The sequence below is a fragment of the Sphaeramia orbicularis genome, chromosome 4, assembly GCF_902148855.1.
Source record: "Sphaeramia orbicularis chromosome 4, fSphaOr1.1, whole genome shotgun sequence".
NCBI lineage: Eukaryota > Metazoa > Chordata > Actinopteri > Kurtiformes > Apogonidae > Sphaeramia > Sphaeramia orbicularis.
The window spans coordinates 59,736,695-59,761,585 of NC_043960.1; the positions used below are offsets into that span (position 1 = coordinate 59,736,695).

At 42.1% G+C, this 24,891-nt stretch overlaps 1 pseudogene; it reads right to left on the reverse strand.

The window, feature by feature from the left end:
• Window positions 1-19,899, reverse strand: part of LOC115417644 (paralemmin-1-like) — a 28,245-nt pseudogene extending 8,346 nt beyond the window's left edge.
• Between the last annotated feature and the right edge of the window lie 4,992 nt (window positions 19,900-24,891).

The following is a 24,891-nucleotide window of genomic DNA, read 5'->3' on the forward strand; positions in this document are numbered from 1 at the left end:
TCTGGTCCTCCGGTCTGGTCCTCTGGTCTGGTCCTCTGGTCTGGTCCTATGTCTATCTGTATCTGAGTCCACCTGAGTCTTAGTGAGGGTGAGTGTGTCACATGATCATTCATCATCAGCCGTGCGTTTGTGTGTTTGTGCGTTTGTGTGTTTGTGCATTTGTGTGTTTGTGCATTTGTGTGTTTGTGCATTTGTGTGTTTGTGTATTTGTGTGTTTGTGTGTTTGTGCATTTGTGTGTTTGTGTATTTGTGCATTTGTGTGTTTGTGCATTTGTGCATTTGTGTGTTTGTGTGTCCATGCGTTTGTGTGTTTGTGCGTTGTGCGTTTGTGTTGTGCTTACAAACACTCCTCTGGTGTCCAACAGTGAACTCATTCTCTGCGTTTCTGTCGTTCCTGGGATAAAAGTGTCTGATCTCAGATCTGCCGTTGGTTATTTTTACTCATCAGCTGTTCGGGGTCGCCACACCTCTGGATCTACGCCCTAAAAATAACCGCACACGCCCATGAAACACCAAAGAACAACGGCCCCGTCAAACTGCCTTCTGATTGGCTGCTCAGATTAGGAGGTTTATTGTGATGGTGGTTACCATAGCAACAGAAGGACGGTCCCCATCCTAGAACCACCGAGTCAACAACCGTACATTTAAGACGGATCCAGAACGGCACCTGAAGCTCAAAAACATGTCCTCTAGTCTCGTCCTCTAGATCTAGTCAAAAATATCAATGAAGTGATTTTTACTTGAAATTCATCGACATATTTTCCTTTGACAGTTTTTCGTACAGTTTCATAAATCTGCAGATGAATGAAATATTTAACAGATTTAACTGAACAAGTCTCTTGGATGAGAGATGAAATGTCTCCAGTCCAGTTGAACCAGAAAAACCACCAGGAAGAACTCATTCTTTACTGTTTTTCACCAAAAACATGTTGAACAAAACAGAACGAACAGATAAGATGAAAACTTTCCACACAAGATCCTTTTACACACATATGAGACGTTATTTAATTCACGTCAAACCTGTGTTTTTGTCGGTCAACCTTCAACAAACGTGTTTCAGGTGTTTTTTCAGTTTCTAATATGAAAACAGGCTTTTCTGGGGGCTCATCCGGGATCAACTACCGGATTGATTGATGATAATCTTGTTGAAACTGTTTTTATTGTTTATCATAAGTCTGGTTTTACTGACTGAACACCCTCCTGGATACCTAGGTCCTCTTCAGGACCCGTGGACCCGGGTCAGGACCGGATGGAACCCATTAAAGGGCCTTTGGAACCCATCCACATGTGGACTCCAGACCTGTTGGCCCTGTTGCAGTCTCACCTTCAGATGCTGCAGCGCTCTCCTGTCATCCTCCAGCTGACGCTTCTTGTTCTCGATCTCCGTCTGCCACTTCCTCTTCTCCTGAGGCATGATGGGAAACAGGAAGTCAGACACACTCGTCCATTTAACTCAAAACGTTGCAAAAAACCTTTTAAACACGGTACGAGGTGTTATGTAATCTGTGTAAAACCGACAAAAGCAAGTGTTTCATGTGTTTTTTCAGCCTCTAACATGAAAACAGGCGTTTGTGGGGGCTCGTCCGGGATCAGTGACTCAGTAACTCCCATCTGTCAATCACTACAAATGGATTAAATATTACATCCAAATAGAACTGTTTAGAACATGATGATGAAGAAGCACCAGCTCTTAGACTTTAACTTTTAAACTCAAATACACATTAGAGGAGCGGTTTGTTTGTTTGTTTTTGTATTTTATCACTGAAATCACATTAATTCAATTCCTCTGTTTTATTATAATTCAAACCAAAACTCTTTTAATGTCAATATTTATATTTATTTTCAACCATTTCCTGTTTAATTCATGTCAATATCAGTTTTCTGTTCAGTTCTACAGACGCTGCAGAACCAGGACACAGCAAAACTGAGAACACAACAAACAACAAAACAAACAACAAACACAATGAACACAATGAACACAACGCTGGAGGGAAATATGTGTGTGTGTGTGTGTGTGTGTGTATCCAGATCAATAAGAGCATTAATACTCCCCCCCGTCCTCCTCCTCCTCCCTGATCTGATCCAGAGCTCAGACCACATCCTGGGGGGGTGAAGGGGGGGTGAAGGGGGGGGGGGGTTCTAAAAGCTGCTGTTATCAGAGGAGCATCAGTTTGTAGAAGACATGAGTTCATTTATGTGTGGAGGACACAGCAGCACATCTGACCCCCCTAACCTGGATCCACTGGAACCCCCCTAACCTGGATCCACTGGAACCCCCTAACCTGGATCCACTGGAACCCCCTAACCTGGATCCACTGGAACCCCCCTAACCTGGATCCACTGGAACCCCCTAACCTGGACCCCCCCCCCAGTGCATGTGGACGTTCTCAGACTGTGACAGTTGGGTTCAGGTGAACATTAGTGTCAGTGATGGAGGAAGAAAACTGACCCCCCCCCCCCCCCCCCCCCCCCAAACCACCTGATGATGTCACAGTTTGGATTAACCTGCTACTCATTAACTCTGATCACTGTGGAAAACCACAACACCTGAACGCATCGCACTCCAGTGTATGAAGAATATAGTGTCCAGTCTGTGTTGTGTTCAGGGACAGTCTGTAAAAAGGACTCACCGCGATGAGCTGCAGACGATCCTGCTGACAGAGAGTCCTGAAAAACACACACACACACACACACAGACACACAGACACACACACACACACACGCACACAGACACACACACACACACACAGACACACACACACACACGCACACAGACACACACACACACAGACACACACACACACAGACACACACCACACACACACACACAGACACACACACACACGCACACAGACACACACACACACAGACACACACACACACAGACACACACACACACAGACACACAGACACACACACACACACAGACACACAGACACACACACACACAGACACACACACACACAGACACACACACACACACACACACACAGACACACACACACACACACACACACACACACACACACACACAGACACAGACACACACACACAGACACACACACACACACAGACACAGACACACACACACAGACACACACACACACAGACACACACACACATACAGACACACACAGACACACACACACACACACACACAGACACACACACACACACACAGACACACACACAACACACACACACACACACACACACACAGACACACACACACACCGACACAGACACACACACACACACACACACACACAGACACACACACACACAGACACACACACACACACACACACACAACACAGACACACACACACACAGACACACACACACAGACACACACACACCACACACCACAGACACACACACACACACACAGACACACACACACACACACACACACAGACAGGACACACACACACACAGACACACACACACACACAGACACACACAGACACACACACACACACACACACAGACACAGACACACACACACAGACACAGACACACACACACAGACACACACACAGACACAGACACACACACACACACACACACACACAGACACACACACACACAGACACACACACACACACAGACACAGACACACACACACACACCACACAGACACACAACACACAGACACACACACAGACCACACACACACACACACACACACCACAGACACACACACACAGACACACACACACACACAGACACACACACACACACACACACCACAGACACACACACACAGACACACACACACACACAGACACCACACACACACACACAGACAGACACACACACACACACACACACAGACACACACAGACAGACACACACACACACAGACACACACACACACACACACAGACACACACATCAGATCCACTGTTTGTCGTTTAACTCTGTGTGTTTCTAACTCCTACAGTCGACGCTCAGATGCTGAACCTGAAACTGAAAGAGTTCAAGAAAAAACACAAACACATGAAAATATTCACAGAGTTCTGAACCTCAGAAAACCAACAAATGAAGCCATGAACAGTCCCAGCCCACACACGGAACAATTCAGAACTACTGGAACAGACACTACAGTCAAAGAAACAGCCTTAAAACACGACTGAAACTGAAGACAGAAAGTGAAGAAAACTCAAACACAGACTGAAACTAATGAAAAACTGAACAAAAAACTGTCCATTCAACCAAAGAAAAACACAGACTAGACTGAAACTACAGAAAAAACCAACTACAACTAGGTGGTTCACATAAAAAAAGATAAAACTAAGAAGAAAAGTCTGATAAAACGAGTTGATTTGAGGAAATAAAACAACAAAAAAACTAGTGATAAAAACCTTCATTCAAACCATTCGATTTAATTCAGTTCAACTCAAACTAAAGAAAACTGCTTCAGTCTGATTTTAAAAATGGAACTGTTGAATTTAAACCCAGGTTTAAATCAAACCCAGTCCTGCCCTCGTTTCCGTCTATAATTAGACCTGGGTTCAACTCCCTCCTCAGGACGCTGCCTTGCTCCGGGGCCTCTCGGCCGACGCTCACATACTCCACATACTTAGGCAGCATCGTCCCGTTGCCGTGGTGACGGACTGTCACATGAGCGGCGGAGAGTGAAGACTCAGCACTAAACCAGGTCTGGACTGTTTAAACCAGGTCTAAAGTGTTTAAACCAGGTCTGGACTGTTTAAACCAGGTCTAAAGTGTTTAAACCAGGTCTGGACTGTTTAAACCAGGTCTAAAGTGTTTAAACCAGGTCTGGACTGTTTAAACCAGGTCTAAAGTGTTTAAACCAGGTCTGGACTGTTTAAACCAGGTTTAAAGTGTTTAAACCAGGTCTGGACTGTTTAAACCAGGTTTAAAGTGTTTAAACCAGGTCTGGACTGTTTAAACCAGGTCTAAAGTGTTTAAACCAGGTCTGGACTGTTTAAACCAGGTTTAAAGTGTTTAACCCAGGTCTGGACTGTTTAAACCAGGTCTAAAGTGTTTAAACCAGGTCTGGACTGTTTAAACCAGGTTTAAAGTGTTTAAACCAGGTCTGGACTGTTTAAACCAGGTTTAAAGTGTTTAAACCAGGTCTGGACTGTTTAAACCAGGTCTAAAGTGTTTAAACCAGGTCTGGACTGTTTAAACCAGGTCTAAAGTGTTTAAACCAGGTCTGGAGGATCTGTGCTGTCGTCAAAAACCCAAATCTGTTCTGCTCTTATTTCAGACTGATCTCATCAAATCCCGTTGTATGTGACGACAGTTCGTTGCAGTCTTCGTGCTACACGTACACACTTTCATCCTTTCGCGTGTTATTTAACACCATTTGATGGTGTGTCAATGCGCTAGGCACTAATTTCTAACCCTAACTGCTAATCGCATTCATAGCGTGTTATTTTACGCAGCGTAAATATACACGCTGAAAGCTTATAAAGCGTACTGAAAACACGCCAATTAAAAGTGGCGTGTTTTCTGTACGCAACTCATGACATCACGTTCTAGTTTTCATACGGACCAGAACATGTGGGTGTGGTTTAGGTCTGGGTCCGTCCACATGCAGAACCAGTGGTTTGAACAGGAGGCTGAAGTAGACCAGGGGTTCCCAAAGGGGGGTACCCAGACCCCAAGGGGTACTAGGAAGAAGCCCAGGGGTACTAGGAACCAGACCAGACCACATTCTAAAGTAAAACAATGCAGCGGGCATGCACTGGTCTGATGTGGACTGGTCTGATGTGGACTGGTCTGATGTGGACTGGTCTGATGTGGACTGGTCTGATGTGCACTGGTCTGATGTGGACTGGTCTGATGAGGACTGGTCTGATGTGGACTGGTCTGATGAGGACTGGTCTGCTGTGCACTGGTCTGATGTGCACTGGTCTGATGTGGACTGGTCTGATGTGGACTGGTCTGATGAGGACTGGTCTGCTGTGCACTGGTCTGATGTGGACTGGTCTGATGAGGACTGGTCTGGTGTGGACTGGTCTGATGTGGACTGGTCTGATGAGGACTGGTCTGATGTGGACTGGTCTGATGTGCACTGGTCTGATGTGGACTGGTCTGATGAGGACTGGTCTGATGTGGACTGGTCTGATGTGGACTGGTCTGATGTGCACTGGTCTGATGTGGACTGGTCTGATGAGGACTGGTCTGATGTGATCTGATGTGGTCTGGTCTAAAGGGGGTTAAGTCCTGGACTCTGCTGGACTGGTCTGATGTGGTCTGGTCTAAAGGAGGTTAAGTCCTGGACTCTGCTGGACTGGTCTGATGTGATCTTATGTGGTCTGGTCTAAAGGGGGTTAAGTCCTGGACTCTGCAGACTTCAGCAGTTTTTGTCTGAGCTGCTGCCGTCTCCATGGAGACCGAGCCCAGAGACAGACTATCCCATAATAGAAGCAAAAAAAAAACAACAGAGGATGAACAGAGACCAGGACCACCAGAGACCAGGACCACTGGAGACCAGCACCACCAGAGACCAGCACCACCAGAGACCAGGACCACTGGAGACCAGCACCACCAGAGATCAGGACCACCAATGACCAGGACCATCAGAGACCAGGACCACTGGAGACCAGGACCACTGGAGACCAGCACCACACACGTGACTCTGAGGTGTTTAACATTTCATCCAAAAACTAAAACATCAGTACAGACCACTACAGACCACTACAGACCAGTACAGACCAGTACAGACCAGTACAGACCACTACAGACCACTACAGACCACTAAAGACCAGTACAGACCACTACAGACCACTACAGACCACTACAGACCAGTACAGACCAGTACAGACCAGTACACACCACTAAAGACCAGTACAGACCACTACAGACCACTACAGACCACTAAAGACCAGTACAGACCACTACAGACCACTACAGACCACTACAGACCAGTACAGACCAGTACAGACCACTACAGACCACTACAGACCACTAAAGACCAGTACAGACCACTACAGACCACTACAGACCAGTACAGACCACTACAGACCAGTACAGACCAGTACAGACCAGTACACACCACTAAAGACCAGTACAGACCACTACAGACCACTACAGACCACTAAAGACCAGTACAGACCACTACAGACCACTACAGACCACTACAGACCAGTACAGACCAGTACAGACCACTACAGACCACTAAAGACCAGTACAGACCACTACAGACCACTACAGACCAGTACAGACCAGTACAGACCACTAAAGACCAGTACAGACCACTACAGACCAGTACAGACCAGTACAGACCAGTACAGACCACTAAAGACCACTACAGACCAGTACAGACCAGTACAGACCACTAAAGACCAGTACAGACCACTACAGACCAGTACAGACCACTACAGACCAGTACAGACCAGTACAGACCACTAAAGACCACTACAGACCAGTACAGACCACTATAGACCAGTACAGACCACTATAGACCAGTACAGACCAGTACAGACCAGTACAGACCACTATAGACCAGTACAGACCAGTAAAAACCACCAAAGACAATTAATATAATAATAATAATAATAATAATAATAATAATAATAATTATTATTATTATTATTATTATTATTATTATTATTATTATTATTATCAAACAACAGACTATGAGTAAAAGTACTCCTGAGTACTTGTACTTGTGTATTAGTACTTCCACTGCTTCTGCTTCATTTATTCTATATTTTCTGCAGATTTCTTCTGGTTTTATTGTTTTTTCTCCAGATCACAGACGAACGTCTGCAGTCGAAGGCTGGTTTGATTTTCTTTCCTTTCACTCAGATTCCTGCGGTTTTCTTTAAATGTTCAGGTTTTTCTACATAAATGATCAGGGTTTTTTTCTGTACATGATCAGGTTTTTTTTATTTTTATAAATCATCTGTTTCTTTTTTCTGTCTGTGCTCAGTTTCTTTTCTTTTTTTTTTTTATAAATCATCTGTTTCTTTTTTCTGTCTGTGCTCAGTTTCTTTTTTTTTTTTTTTATAAATCATCTGTTTCTTTTTTCTGTCTGTGCTCAGTTTCTTTTTTTATAAATCATCTGTTTCTTTTTTCTGTCTGTGCTCAGTTTCTTTTTTTTTTTTATAAATCATCTGTTTCTTTTTTCTGTCTGTGCTCAGTTTCTTTTTTTTTTATAAATCATCTGTTTCTTTTTTCTGTCTGTGCTCAGTTTCTTTTTTTATAAATCATCTGTTTCTTTTTTCTGTCTGTGCTCAGTTTCTTTTTTATAAATCATCTGTTTCTTTTTTCTGTCTGTGCTCAGTTTCTTTTTTTTATAAATCATCTGTTTCTTTTTTCTGTCTGTGCTCAGTTTCTTTTTTTATAAATCATCTGTTTCTTTTTTCTGTCTGTGCTCAGTTTCTTTTTTTTTTTTTATAAATCATCTGTTTCTTTTTTCTGTCTGTGCTCAGTTTCTTTTTTTTTTTTTTATAAATCATCTGTTTCTTTTTTCTGTCTGTGCTCAGTTTCTTTTTTTATAAATCATCTGTTTCTTTTTTCTGTCTGTGCTCAGTTTCTTTTTTTTATAAATCATCTGTTTCTTTTTTCTGTCTGTGCTCAGTTTCTTTTTTTTTTATAAATCATCTGTTTCTTTTTTCTGTCTGTGCTCAGTTTCTTTTTTTTTTATAAATCATCTGTTTCTTTTTTCTGTCTGTGCTCAGTTTCTTTTTTTATAAATCATCTGTTTCTTTTTTCTGTCTGTGCTCAGTTTCTTTTTTTATAAATCATCTGTTTCTTTTTTCTGTCTGTGCTCAGTTTCTTTTTTTATAAATCATCTGTTTCTTTTTTCTGTCTGTGCTCAGTTTCTTTTTTTATAAATCATCTGTTTCTTTTTTCTGTCTGTGCTCAGTTTCTTTTTTTTTTTATAAATCATCTGTTTCTTTTTTCTGTCTGTGCTCAGTTTCTTTTTTTATAAATCATCTGTTTCTTTTTTCTGTCTGTGCTCAGTTTCTTTTTTTATAAATCATCTGTTTCTTTTTTCTGTCTGTGCTCAGTTTCTTTTTCTGCTTCTCAAACAGAACACAGTCTGTGTCCTTGTCCTGATATGAGACCCGCCCCCTGAGGCCCCGCCCCCCGCTGCAGCATTGCCACAGCCTCGCGCCGACCCCGGAGCAGCCCTTTCACAATAAAAGCACCACAGATCCAGACACAGGCTGAACCTGAGCAGCAAAGACTCATGGGTAAAACACAGAAAAATAAAAGATGAAGTTAAAACAGCTGGAAAATCAGAAACTGAAGAACCAGGACCTGAATATGAATAAACAAAGAAAAAACGTACAAACATGAACACTGATGGTTTAGACACTTCAAACATAAATGACACCAAGAAAAAAAAATCATAAAAAAATAAAATCACTGAATTCAAATGTGTTTTTCCTGTTCGTGAAAACTTTGAACCCATTTATCGTCATAATTCAAAGTAAATCTGTTTCATTTCCTATTGATGGTGTTTTATTGAAATTGAAATTATTTTGTTGTTTATACTATTTTTAACACTGAAACATTCGTTATTTTTTAATTTGACATGTTTTTAGTGTTTTTTTTTATTCTTTGAGTTGTATCTTACTGTGGCCCAGAGGTGGAACAGCCCAAAAAATTATCCGCTGTTAGAAAAAAAAAAACATCCTCCACCTTTTCAAAATAAGGGGGCGCTGTTTATCCAAAGGTCTCTTGCTTTAAAATTAAAGCCACCACAAAAAATAAAAGCATAGGCTGAAAATTTTTAAGACCTTCTGCTAATGTGGCTAATGCTAACAAAGTAACCCACTGGAAGTGGAGTTTAGTGCGCTAACAATAAAGTTATTTTAAAAATATATAGTGGATACCTTTTTTGGGCTGTTGCACCTCTGGGCCACCGTAGTATGTTGTGATTTTTATTAGTTTGAATTTTGCATTGATGTCACAGACGTAAACTTACACATAAATGTAATATTAATATAATTCTAATTATTTATGAAACATGTTTTAACTCGTCAGTAAACTGTGAATTCTGTCTAAATAAACTCGTCCACATCTATTTATTCTGTTTAACCTCGTTTTATTTATCTTACATACATACGTACTTTATTTGTATGTAGTGGGACCACCTTTGACCTTTGACCTTTGTCATGTGTCTGTTAGCACAGAGCCAATCAGGGCCCTGGTCCTGGTCCTGGTCCTGGTTCTATGTGTACTCTTCTAACATGAGCTCAGAGAACATCCAACACAAACGTTCAGTTTTAGAAGTGAAAGTGAAGTTTTTCAACCAAAAATATGGATTTATTTTTAAAAATGCTTCTACCAAGGTTCCAGTAGTTTTGGATTTTTCATTCCAGTTTAGTTTGATTTAGTTTGGACTTTTTTTTCCCTCTGATTCAGTTTGTTTTAATTCGTTTTTAGAGCAGGTTGGATAGTTTTGATTAGTTTTCTTTTTTTTTCTAAATGCTTAGTTTTAGTTTAGTTTAGTTTTAGTTTAGTTTAGTTTTAGTTTAATTTTAGTTTAGTTTTAGTTTTAGTTGTAGTTCAGTTGTAGTTTAGTTTAGTTGTAGTTCAGTTGTAGTTCAGTTGTAGTTCAGTTGTAGCTTAGTTCAGTTGTAGTTCAGTTGTAGTTTAGTTTAGTTGTAGTTCAGTTGTAGTTCAGTTGTAGTTTAGTTGTAGTTCAGTTGTAGTTTAGTTGTAGTTCAGTTGTAGTTCAGTTGTAGTTCAGTTGTAGTTCAGCTGTAGTTCAGTTGTAGTTCAGTTGTAGTTTAGTTGTAGTTCAGTTGTAGTTCAGTTGTAGTTTAGTTTAGTTGTAGTTCAGTTGTAGTTTAGTTGTAGTTCAGTTGTAGTTCAGTTGTAGTTCAGTTGTAGTTTAGTTGTAGTTCAGTTGTAGTTCAGTTGTAGTTTAGTTGTAGTTCAGTTGTAGTTCAGTTGTAGTTCAGTTGTAGTTTAGTTGTAGTTCAGTTGTAGTTCAGTTGTAGTTCAGTTGTAGTTTAGTTGTAGTTCAGTTGTAGTTCAGTTGTAGTTCAGTTGTAGTTTAGTTGTAGTTCAGTTGTAGTTCAGTTGTAGTTCAGTTGTAGTTCAGTTGTAGTTCAGTGGTCTCTTTTCTCTTCTTCTCTGTGCTCCTATTCAAATCAATCCCAGACAGGACTCTGCTGCTTTAGTCTCCATGTTTCCAGGTAGAGTGGGGACCAGAAGACGACTGGAAACCACAAGTGAACACAAGTGACGGAGCAAAAAGTGTCGTATGGAGACAGCACAGAAAACTGAGAGAGACAAAGAAATCCATTGAACATCAATCTGACATTGACAAAGACCAAAACCAAGGGAATTTGATCCAGAATTTTTCTGTTTTAGTTAGTTTAGTAAACACACAATACAGTTTCAGTTAGTTCTGGTTTTTCTTTGAATTCTAGTTTTTATTTCATTTAACGATAATCTTTTTACAGTTCTAGTTTTCGTCACGTCGCTTCTACAAAGCCCTTTTTCTATGTTTACAAAAAACCTCTTTTTGATGAGGGGGCGTGGTTAGATGAGACCTGGTCTGGACAGGAAGTAGTATTAGTGACGGACAGATGTGTCCTCATTCACTCCAGTGGAGCGATTGTGAAGGACCGCCTTAATGAGTCCATTCCACCTTAAATAACACCATTTATTATTATCAGGCAGAGTTAAGGTGGTTATTAACGACATTAACTTTAGTTCATTAAAAATAACAAACCTTTATAAATTAATTTGGTGTAAGCGACTGAAGAATCCAGTACATTTGAATGTGCAACATTTAAACAGGTCAGACCCTTGTTGACCCTCCATGAGCTCAGATGTTTTTACACTCTATGGTTTTCTCTCATATTGAATACTGTTGAACTTCCTGCTCACTTGCTTTTGGCACATCACTCAAACCCATAGAATCACTTTTTTAAAAAGCCATAAAAATATTTGATAAAAAAACATTTCATTTCCACCACTGCATTGTTTTAGATAAATATAAATTTCTTAATTTGAATAATTTTGTGAATTTTAAAAATGCTTGCCTGATATATAAAGTCTTGGATGGACTGGCCCCTCCTCCCTGGACAGATTTGATCAAATCCCGCTCTGTCAGTGGGAGGGGCCACAGCTCTGTCAGTGGGAGGGGCCACGCAGGCGCACTATTATTGGACAAACCACACTGTCAGTCACTGGGACTGAATGTTGGACCAGTTTAGCGCTGAACAGAACAGACTCCCAGTCCTCTGCCTCCTTCAGATCCCAGCTGAAACACTGGATGAAGGAAAACCAGACCTGGGACCGTCAGTAGACCGTCCTCACTGTGTTGTTCTGGGTGTTTTTAGGATGTTTGCATTTCTGTTTACTGTCTTTTTACGATGTCTTTTACAATATTTTGCCTTTTTGTCCACTGTCTTTGCTGTCACCTGCCGAGGGACGACAGATGGAAATGAGCACTGCTGCTACAACCTGACAGATTTACAGCTGACACTGCTGGAGATGTTCATTAATGTGCACTGTCCCTATTAAATACATAAATAAATAAAATATAAACTGTAAAGTGTGGTTTTTCACTGATAAGAAAAAATAAATGAACTGGTCATTAATAAATAAATGAACCTTTCATCAACATTAAATAATTCCTTATTTACTCAGATAAACTCATGTTGAATAACATAAAATAGAAATGTTCTTCCAATGTTACCAAAGCCTTTTTTGGGGGCGGGGTCTGAGTTTTTAAAAATATTGGAATAAGTGTCAGTTTTATTCTATTAATGTATTTATCGTGTTTAATATTACACTTTTATATTTTATTTATTCTGTATTCTGAACATAATGACTATAATTACACGTACCCCCATGACTCCGCCCCCTCACGGAACAGCATCCATGATTGGCTCTGTGGAATAGATATGCCCATATTTGGTGCCAGTAGACTCTGCCTTTTTTGACTCATATTTGTGTCTCTGTACTGAAGTTCAGTCCAGGTTTATAGATTTAAAACTAGTTTCTAATAAACTGAATAAAATCAGTCAATATTTCAACTAAATTCTTCTATTTTTTCTGATTTCATTAATATTTTATTTGTTGCATTAAGACGACGATTGATAAAAGCTTTTAGAGAAATGTTTTATTGATCCGAGCGTCAAAACCACATCTGATCAGTGATGAAGATAAAAGTACTTTACAGAACATAAAGTACTTTTCTTCAGGTACTTTTACTCCAGTATTTGTACTTCTACTACTTTAAATCTGATTTATCCAAATTAAATCCTGTTACTTTTAGTTTTTCTAAATTTTCTTTGTGAATGAAACATTTAAGTCTAAATAATAGATTAATGACCATTAAAAGTCAATAAACCTCCTTTAAAGCTCTACCTACCGATGTGGCGTTTCTCACAGCACTTAGTAAAAGTTTGAACATGAACGACCCGCCTCCCTCCAAAGCCCCGCCCACTTCCCCTTGCCTGAGCTCTGATGCTCGCCTCCTCTCACCTGATGCACGCGGAGGAAGCAGAGGGGAAAGTCCGGTCCACTTCGGTGTGTCCGTGGACCCCTCCCTCAGTGATCACATGTATCATCCACCTGCTGCGGCCCGCGGCCCCTGTTCCATCAGTAGAGCCTGGATTTAAGGGTGTGGTCTGTGTTTAAGGGTGTGGTCTGTATTTAAGGGTGTGGTCTGTGTTTAAGGGTGTGGTCTGTATTTAAGGGTGTGGTCTGTATTTAAGGGTGTGGTCTGTGCAGTACTGGGTCAGGGTCTTCACTGCAGTGCCCAGGTGACGGGCACACGCACTGTGAACGCGTGGCCTCTGCAAATTTTCCGTGGACATTTGCGGTTTCCTAGTCCGTACATTTCTCATCCACATAATCCTACATGTGTGACACCAGGTACATGTACCTGTATGAGTCCTGTGGTCAGAAAAGCTGAGCTTTATGCAGACCTGTTCAGTCCAGTACAGCTGACTTCCAGACTTTTATCTCCATCCTTCATTCATCAGACTCCCGTTTGTTCCCCTCAGTTGTCGTTTCTGTTCATAAATCCGTTTTTTCCTTCCACATGTGCATGTCAGTTCTATCCAAACACATCCTAGACAGTAGACTGTGGTCAGTGGTCAGTAGACTGTGGTCAGTGGACAGTAGACTGTGGTCAGTGGACAGTAGACTGTGGTCAGTGGACTGTGGTCAGTGGTCAGTAGACTGTGGTCAGTGGACAGTAGACTGTGGTCAGTGACAGTAGACTGTGGTCAGTGACAGTAGACTGTGGTCAGTGGACAGTAGACTGTGGTCAGTGGTCAGTAGACTGTGGTCAGTGACAGTAGACTGTGGTCAGTGACAGTAGACTGTGGTCAGTGACAGTAGACTGTGGTCAGTGGACAGTAGACTGTGGTCAGTGACAGTAGACTGTGGTCAGTGGTCAGTAGACTGTGGTCAGTGACAGTAGACTGTGGTCAGTGGACAGTAGACTGTGGTCAGTGGACTGTGGTCAGTGGTCAGTAGACTGTGGTCAGTGGACAGTAGACTGTGGTCAGTAGACTGTGGTCAGTGGACAGTAGACTGTGGTCAGTGGTCAGTAGACTGTGGTCAGTGGACAGTAGACTGTGGTCAGTGGACAGTAGACTGGTCAGTGGACTGTGGTCAGTGGTCAGTAGACTGTGGTCAGTGGACAGTAGACTGTGGTCAGTGACAGTAGACTGTGGTCAGTGACAGTAGACTGTGGTCAGTGGACAGTAGACTGTGGTCAGTGGTCAGTAGACTGTGGTCAGTGACAGTAGACTGGGGTCAGTGACAGTAGACTGTGGTCAGTGACAGTAGACTGTGGTCAGTGGACAGTAGACTGTGGTCAGTGACAGTAGACTGTGGTCAGTGGTCAGTAGACTGTGGTCAGTGACAGTAGACTGTGGTCAGTGGACAGTAGACTGTGGTCAGTGGACTGTGGTCAGTGGTCAGTAGACTGTGGTCAGTGGACAGTAGACTGTGGTCAGTAGACTGTGGTCAGTGGACAGTAGACTGTGGTCAGTGGTCAGTAGACTGTGGTCAGTGGACAGTAGACTGTGGTCAGTGGACAGTAGACTGTGGTCAGTGGACAGTAGACTGTGGTCAGTGGACTGTGGTCAGTGGTCAGTAGACTGTGGTCAGTGGACAGTAGACTGTGGTCAGTGACAGTAGACTGTGGTCAGTGACAGTAGACTGTGGTCAGTGGACAGTAGACTGTGGTCAGTGGTCAGTAGACTGTGGTCAGTGACAGTAGACTGTGGTCAGTGACAGTAGACTGTGGTCAGTGGACAGTAGACTGTGGTCAGTGACAGTAGACTGTGGTCAGTGGTCAGTAGACTGTGGTCAGTGACAGTAGACTGTGGTCAGTGGACAGTAGACTGTGGTCAGTGGACTGTGGTCAGTGGTCAGTAGACTGTGGTCAGTGGACAGTAGACTGTGGTCAGTGGTCAGTAGACTGTGGTCAGTGGTCAGTAGACTGTGGTCAGTGGACAGTAGACTGTGGTCAGTGGTCAGTAGACTGTGGTCAGTGGACAGTAGACTGTGGTCAGTGGACTGTGGTCAGTGGTCAGTAGACTGTGGTCAGTGGACAGTAGACTGTGGTCAGTGGTCAGTAGACTGTGGTCAGTGGACAGTAGACTGTGGTCAGTGGACAGTAGACTGTGGTCAGTGGACTGTGGTCAGTGGTCAGTAGACTGTGGTCAGTGGACAGTAGACTGTGGTCAGTGGTCAGTAGACTGTGGTCAGTGGACAGTAGACTGTGGTCAGTGGACAGTAGACTGTGGTCAGTGGACTGTGGTCAGTGGTCAGTAGACTGTGGTCAGTGGACAGTAGACTGTGGTCAGTGACAGTAGACTGTGGTCAGTGGTCAGTAGACTGTGGTCAGTGACAGTAGACTGTGGTCAGTGGACAGTAGACTGTGGTCAGTGGACTGTGGTCAGTGGTCAGTAGACTGTGGTCAGTGGACAGTAGACTGTGGTCAGTGGTCAGTAGACTGTGGTCAGTGGACAGTAGACTGTGGTCAGTGGACAGTAGACTGTGGTCAGTGGACAGTAGACTGTGGTCAGTGGACTGTGGTCAGTGGTCAGTAGACTGTGGTCAGTGGACAGTAGACTGTGGTCAGTGGTCAGTAGACTGTGGTCAGTGACAGTAGACTGTGGTCAGTGACAGTAGACTGTGGTCAGTGGACAGTAGACTGTGGTCAGTGGTCAGTAGACTGTGGTCAGTGACAGTAGACTGTGGTCAGTGACAGTAGACTGTGGTCAGTGGACAGTAGACTGTGGTCAGTGACAGTAGACTGTGGTCAGTGGTCAGTAGACTGTGGTCAGTGACAGTAGACTGTGGTCAGTGGACAGTAGACTGTGGTCAGTGGACTGTGGTCAGTGGTCAGTAGACTGTGGTCAGTGGACAGTAGACTGTGGTCAGTGGTCAGTAGACTGTGGTCAGTGGACAGTAGACTGTGGTCAGTGGTCAGTAGACTGTGGTCAGTGGACAGTAGACTGTGGTCAGTGGTCAGTAGACTGTGGTCAGTGGACAGTAGACTGTGGTCAGTGGACAGTAGACTGTGGTCAGTGGACTGTGGTCAGTGGTCAGTAGACTGTGGTCAGTGGACAGTAGACTGTGGTCAGTGGTCAGTAGACTGTGGTCAGTGACAGTAGACTGTGGTCAGTGACAGTAGACTGTGGTCAGTGGACAGTAGACTGTGGTCAGTGGTCAGTAGACTGTGGTCAGTGACAGTAGACTGTGGTCAGTGACAGTAGACTGTGGTCAGTGGTCAGTAGACTGTGGTCAGTGGACAGTAGACTGTGGTCAGTGACAGTAGACTGTGGTCAGTGGTCAGTAGACTGTGGTCAGTGACAGTAGACTGTGGTCAGTGGACAGTAGACTGTGGTCAGTGGACTGTGGTCAGTGGTCAGTAGACTGTGGTCAGTGGACAGTAGACTGTGGTCAGTGGTCAGTAGACTGTGGTCAGTGGACTGTGGTCAGTGGACAGTAGACTGTGGTCAGTGGACAGTAGACTGTGGTCAGTGGACTGTGGTCAGTGGTCAGTAGACTGTGGTCAGTGGACAGTAGACTGTGGTCAGTGGTCAGTAGACTGTGGTCAGTGGACAGTAGACTGTGGTCAGTGGACAGTAGACTGTGGTCAGTGGACTGTGGTCAGTGGTCAGTAGACTGTGGTCAGTGGACAGTAGACTGTGGTCAGTGGTCAGTAGACTGTGGTCAGTGACAGTAGACTGTGGTCAGTGACAGTAGACTGTGGTCAGTGGTCAGTAGACTGTGGTCAGTGGACAGTAGACTGTGGTCAGTGGTCAGTAGACTGTGGTCAGTGACAGTAGACTGTGGTCAGTGACAGTAGACTGTGGTCAGTAGACTGTGGTCAGTGGACAGTAGACTGTGGTCAGTGACAGTAGACTGTGGTCAGTGGTCAGTAGACTGTGGTCAGTGACAGTAGACTGTGGTCAGTGGACAGTAGACTGTGGTCAGTGGACTGTGGTCAGTGGTCAGTAGACTGTGGTCAGTGGACAGTAGACTGTGGTCAGTGGACTGTGGTCAGTGGACAGTAGACTGTGGTCAGTGGACAGTAGACTGTGGTCAGTGGACTGTGGTCAGTGGTCAGTAGACTGTGGTCAGTGGACAGTAGACTGTGGTCAGTGGTCAGTAGACTGTGGTCAGTGGACTGTGGTCAGTGGTCAGTAGACTGTGGTCAGTGGACAGTAGACTGTGGTCAGTGGACTGTGGTCAGTGGTCAGTGGACTGTGGTCAGTGGTCAGTAGACTGTGGTCAGTGGACAGTAGACTGTGGTCAGTGGTCAGTAGACTGTGGTCAGTGGACTGTGGTCAGTGGTCAGTAGACTGTGGTCAGTGGACAGTAGACTGTGGTCAGTGGACTGTGGTCAGTGGACTGTGGTCAGTGGTCAGTAGACTGTGGTCAGTGGACAGTAGACTGTGGTCAGTAGACTGTGGTCAGTGGACAGTAGACTGTGGTCAGTGGACTGTGGTCAGTGACAGGAGAAGCAGCACCAGTGAAGCGTCAGATTCAGACGGACACATATCGGATGTGGAGACGGTGATGATGGATCGGATGCTGGACGGCCGTAATGGATGATTGACAGGAGGCTCAGTCAGGTTCGGCCAATTATTTCATTCGGACCGACTAAAATGATTGGTCAGACTTTTATCAGAAATATATGAGAATTAAACATTTTTGAGTTTCAATACCTGGTGGATTTCTTTTACATTTTAGTTTGACACACACTTATTAGGAGCATTTGAAGATGACAAAAGAAAAGTGTAAAAATGCCACATCATACGGTAGAGCTTTAATGGAATAAAATATGTTTTATATTTCATAATATTCATAATAACAATAATTATAGTTGATGAAGTAAAGTTTAAAATGATGTAAAAAAAAAAAAAATCTCTGTGAAGATGAAATAAATATATTAAAAACAGAAAAGACTCACCTTCCTCACATTATTTAATATCAAGTTCTGGATTTTTTGATTATTTAGATTTGAACTAGTTTTAACTTTTTTTTTTTTTTACCAAGTTTTTGATGCCAAGTTTATTCATAGTTTTTTTTTTGTTTCTAAATTCAAAAGTTACTGAAGAATATTTATCGATTATGACACATTATTAAGTCTAATTATAATATAAACAGGGAGCTTTAGTTTGATAGATTATTGACAAACCTGGTTAAAGTTTCCTACATAATTAAAACAAAACAAAACAGATTTTATTTTAATTAATTAAACGAAAGTTTTTAGTTCAAATGGATCAAATGTCATTCAGAATAAATGTATTATTTACAGTAAAACGCCAGGATGAAACTTTTATTGATTGATTTATTGATAATATCAGAGAAAATGAATGCATCTCCGTCTGAACCGGTTCATTTCAGAAACTCATTTGTCATCGTCTCATTTTTTTTGTCCAGTTTCGTTGATTATTTTTTCCATCATTTGCTCCATTGTGTCCTTTTTTTTTTCTTCATCATGTCCATTTTTTGGGACAGTTTTACCGGTTTTTACAATATTAAAAGTATCTCAAATCTGACTTAATAGTTCTATTCTTTAATTGTTAGAAACAAGTGGACAAATACTCACTAATATGGAGTCGAGGAGACAAAAGTAGTTTTTCATCAAAAATATTTGTCATTTTATTATTTTAGTGTCAACGTTTTCAGTCTGACATGAGAGAAAATATAAATATCGGTTTAAAATAGTGTAAAATGGAAATATGTGGGTAAAGTAAACATACAGAGTTACTTCCAACTTTTAGAATCAGTTAAATCAGTTTATTCACATTTTAAACCATTTTTAGGTTTTTTATTCAATAAACTAAACTAAACCTGATTCGCCAACCAGACTTTTATTTTGAAGGGCATCACCGGAAGTCGTCCTGTCATAACTCATGTCACTTGTCAGCATCTATTGATCCCAAATCAGGTCCTTTAGAACAAAAACGGATCGATATGTAATTATAAGGCCTGCTCAGGCTTATTGATGAGTGATCGGCCTCTTCCGGTCTGCTTCCGCTGAATAAAGTAGAGCGCCGGCGCGTGTCCGTGGACTTTGAAGCGCGTGAAACATTCAAACCCGCAAAGACACAAAAGTCACCGCAGAAACCCGACAACCCGGACCGGGGTCCGCACAGCCCCCCACAAAGCCCCCCGAAGCCCCGGTCCCGGGCTCCGGTGGTCCCGGGCCGGTGTGCGCGCATCAGAACCCTGACTCAGCGGTTCTGATGCGGGGCTGATGCGGCACCATGACGACACCAGACCCGCACGAGCCCCGAGTCCACAGCGACCCACCAAGACCGGCAGGACCCGCATAGACCCCCAGCAGAACCGAACCCAGAACCATGTACTCACTCCATGTCCAGATCAGTCCGCACCGCCCCGATCATCTGATCCACATCCGACAGACAGGGGACCGACAGAGACCGGCAGAGAGCCCAGACCCGCCCACCGAGGACCGGGGGGGGGGGGGGGGGTGAAACAAGGAAAGGAGAGAAGGAGATGAGAGGAAATCAGAGGAAAAAAGAAAAAGAAAGCAGAGGAGGAGAGGAGGAGGAGAGGAGATGAAACAAGGACAGAGGATTTGTTACTGGACTGATCAGACCACTGTCCAGTGTCTGGGTCTATGTGGGTCCATGTAGGTCTATGTGGGTCCATGTGGGTCTATGGGAGTCCATGTAGGTCTATGTGGGTCCATGTAGGTCTATGTGGGTCCATGTGGGTCTATGTGGGTCCATGTAGGTCTATGTGGGTCCATGTGGGTCTATGGGAGTCCATGTAGGTCTATGTGGGTCCATGTGGGTCTATGTGAGTCCATGTAGGTCTATGTGGGTCCATGTAGGTCTATGTGGGTCTATGGGAGTCCATGTAGGTCTATGTGGGTCCATGTGGGTCTATGTGAGTCCATGTGGGTCCATGTAGGTCTATGTGAGTCCATGTAGGTCTATGTGGGTCCATGTGGGTTTATGTAGGTCAGTGTAGGTCCATGTAGGTCTATGTGGGTCCATGTGGGTCAGATACAGTTCCTCCTCCAGGTCTAAACCAGGTTCTTTTTGGACCAGACCTTTGGTTCTAATCTGTGTCCTGTTCCAGAACCTGGTTTGGGTTTGGACCACATGACCCCAGTTCAATATTCACACATTCAGCGTCTCCTTGAACAGGTTCTGGTTCTGAACCGGTGGAACCGGGTCTGGACCCAGACTTTAACAGAACCTGTTGATGTTGAACCTAATGGATCAGCAGAACCATCATTTTAACGGGTTCAGGTAGAACGGGATGGGTTGTGTTTCCTCTGGTTCTGATGGGTCCACTGGTTCTGACCCAGACTCTTACTGATCAGTGTCAATGAGGCAGCTGGTTGTGTTGAGAGTCCAGCAGAGGGCAGCAACGCACTGAGGCAACGAAGGCAACAGAGGGAACTGTGGCAACAGAAAACCTTGTCTAAAACCACAGATGAAACTAATCTGTAATAATAATAATTATAATAATAATAATAATCCTCCTCCTCATCTCTAATCACAGCTGAGTGTGAGTTTGCTCCAGTGTAAACGTGTATTTATAATGAATAGAATCTGATTCTACAGATTGGATTAGACATGTTTATAGGTTTGGACCGAGTTTATTTCAGACACAAGTCAGATTTACCAGTTAGTTTATGGACCTGCGTTCATATGTGGTCCTAAATCTGACCCAGACCACTTTCATATGTGGTCCTAAATCTGACCCAGACCACTTTCATATGTGGTCCTAAATCTGACCCAGACCACTTTCATATGTGGTCCTAAATCTGACCCAGATCTGATATTTTCCACTGTGACCATCAGGACCCGTATTCCATCTGGACCTCTTTAATCCATGTGGGTCACTTCAGGACCTCTTTAGTGCATGTGTGTCACTTCAGGGTCACATTCAGTTCAGACTCAAAACTGATAGAAGTCACATTTAATGCGAATATGAACCAACATACAAACAAAACAGATTTGACCCAAAAATGCAAACTGTGCATCAGACCTGCTGTGGGCGGAGCCTTAGTTTTTTTTTTTTTTTTTCATTTTTGGTTTTAAATTCAAACTAAACAACAAACAAACTCCTTGTGTTTGTGTGAAACTGATCCATAACAAACTCATAAATAATCATTTCTTTGTTTCTGTGTCACATGACAGTGTTTTTGGACAAACTCAGTCTGCACACGCTCAGTTCCAGGGCTACTTTTATTTTGTGTCAAAATTAGTGTTAAATCCACAAAGTGTGTCTTTGTGTTTGTGTCTGGGGCTGAAAACTTTAGGAAAATAAATCCCATCTCTCACATTTATGGCTTTAAGGTGTTTTTTCTGCAGTCGATGGAACGTCAAAGTCTCAGAACGGAGACGAAACGACAAGAAACCGACAAAATATTCAAAGAACCGTGTCCGAAAGTAACGAGAATAAAACTGGAATTTAGAGAAAAATTATCCATCGTGACATGATGAGATTTTCTTGGTGAAATTACAGTGAACTTAAAAAAATGTGAATTTAAAAAAAAAAATATTTTTAATTTGATAATTCTTTTAATTAAAATAAAAAAATAAAAGAATTGGATTTTTTTTTCCTGAAGTTGTGACTTCTTCACCAAAATAACTCTAACATCCACTTCCTGTAACAGAGGCAGCTTTACTTCGTGGCTGTGGATTAAAACTATAAAATGAATATAAAATAACAGGATACGTCGCAGCTAATATCAGCTGTATGGTCCGTTAACAGTCAAGTTCAGAAGAGGAAAAATAAAATAAAAAATAAAGTCAAAGTGCCTGAACGTGTTTTGGGTCTAAAACCAAATCCAGCATTTTGAGTTTTTATTAAATTTCCACCGACGGCAGAAGACGTTCAGGAGCTCGTACCAGTATTCGACGTCAGGATATCGAGGATTTAAAACCGATTAAACGGTTTTTTAAAAATAAAAATAAATAAATAAATTAAGAATCGAAATGTGTGAATTTAGATTTTTTTTCTGAGTCGCGAAAAGAAGAAGAAAAGAAGAAATGTAAAAGGACAGTCAAGTTTTATGGTCATGGCTAAAAATAAAAACACAATAAAACATGGAACACTTTGACAGACATGGTTAAGGCTTTTCCCCTCAGCGTTGATTGGCTGGTTTTTAGAAGCTGAACCGGCCAATCAGAGAGTGGCACACTGTTGTTGCCAGGCAAATTTTAAGCGTTGGGAAACTTTTAAAATCTCGCTTCATTTTAAGCCCAGACGTGAACGTACACATGGTCGGCCCCTGGGAATCATGGGTAACTCAGTGGACTGAGGGGAAAAGGCTGAAATGGGTGGAGCCAGACCGGTCCAGGTGGGTCTGGACTGGGTTGACATGGTCATGTGATCAGAATGTGGTTTTTCATCTGCTGGATCAGGCCCGAAAAACACTTCAAACGTCTGGGTCTCAGAAAACAAAACAAAAAAAAACGAACGTCCTGCAGGAATTCTATTCAAATCTCTAAATAACGTCACTATGAAATATTTATAAAAGAAATAAAGTCCAAGAAAAAACAAACTATTAACGATTTTCTTCAAATATAATCTAGACATTGATTTATTACCAAATAGTTCTAATAATGAGAGGATGAAATCTACGTAATTACATATGGATAATTACACGATAACGACTGTAAATATGAATTAACAGTACAATAATAATAATGATCAGAAGTAAAAGTATCATTTAACTGAACGAAAATAAAGTAGAATTATTCAATAATCATCTGGTATTAAAAGTTTGAATTTAAAATGTTCTATTTTTATGTCTGTCTGAGATTAAAGTCATGAAATAAATGGAATAAACAGTAAAAAAAAAACACAGATCTGAGCAGAAAGAGCTGATGGACACCAGTAAAACAAGAGTAAAACACCGTATTCCACTTCCAACAGGACTGGTTCTGTTACGGATTAAACACCTTCAGTCTTACAGTTAAAAAGAGTCCAATTTAAAGTTCTGGTAGAACTCCCGACGGTTCAGGAGTGACTTCAACGACTACCAGGAAATATTCCAAACATCAGTCACATAAAGGAGGGTTAAAGTGTGTTTAATATACTCACCTGGACAGTAGAGGGTTAAAGTGTGTTTAATATACTCACCCGGACCCTCCGGTGTCCAAGTATATTAAACACACTTTAACCTTCTGCTGTCCAGGTGAGTATATTAAACACACTTTAACCCTCTGCTGTCCAGGTGAGTATATTAAACACACTTTAACCCTCTGCTGTCCAGGTGAGTATATTAAACACACTTTAACCCTCTGCTGTCCAGGTGAGTATATTAAACACACTTTAACCCTCTACTGTCCAGGTGAGTATATTAAACACACTTTAACCCTGTGCTGTCCAGGTGAGTATATTAAACACACTTTAACCCTCTACTGTCCAGGTGAGTATATTAAACACACTTTAACCCTCTACTGTCCAGGTGAGTATATTAAACACACTTTAACCCTGTGCTGTCCAGGTGAGTATATTAAACACACTTTAACCCTGTGGTGTCCAGGTGAGTATATTAAACACACTTTAACCCTCTACTGTCCAGGTGAGTATATTAAACACACTTTAACCCTGTGGTGTCCAGGTGAGTATATTAAACACACTTTAACCCTGTGGTGTCCAGGTGAGTATATTAAACACACTTTAACCCTCTGCTGTCCAGGTGAGTATATTAAACACACTTTAACCCTCTACTGTCCAGGTGAGTATATTAAACACACTTTAACCCTGTGCTGTCCAGGTGAGTATATTAAACACACTTTAACCCTCTACTGTCCAGGTGAGTATATTAAACACACTTTAACCCTGTGGTGTCCAGGTGAGTATATTAAACACACTTTAACCCTGTGGTGTCCAGGTGAGTATATTAAACACACTTTAACCCTGTGGTGTCCAGGTGAGTATATTAAACACACCCTGTACTTATGTTATTAAAGCTCAGATTATTTTACAGTTTGTTTTTGTTCTGAATTCAACAGTTGTTCATTTTTGTCTGATTGCTTAAATTCGGATCCATCCCATAATAAACAGTGTTACATTCCTACATTGACACCCTTCTACCAAGTGAGTACAAAATACACACTGACACTTAACATTTGACCTAGAACCAAAAATAATAATAATATGAATTAATGTTGGAGTGAATCAGACAGATGACAGGAGGAACGAATAAATTATATATAAAAAAAAAAGAAATAAATAAAAATTTTTATCTAGAATATAAAAAAAAACTTTTTTTTGGGGGGGGGGGGGGTTGCATCAAAAATATGGTTTGTTTACATTATAAATGTGTAATTTAAAGGGTTAAAATATGACAGTTATTGAATATTTGGTGTTTTTGTTCATGGCTCAAGGTGATGAAATACAAAGAAAAGTTAAAAAGTTAAAAACAAACTGCAATATTCAGACTTGTTTGTGCTT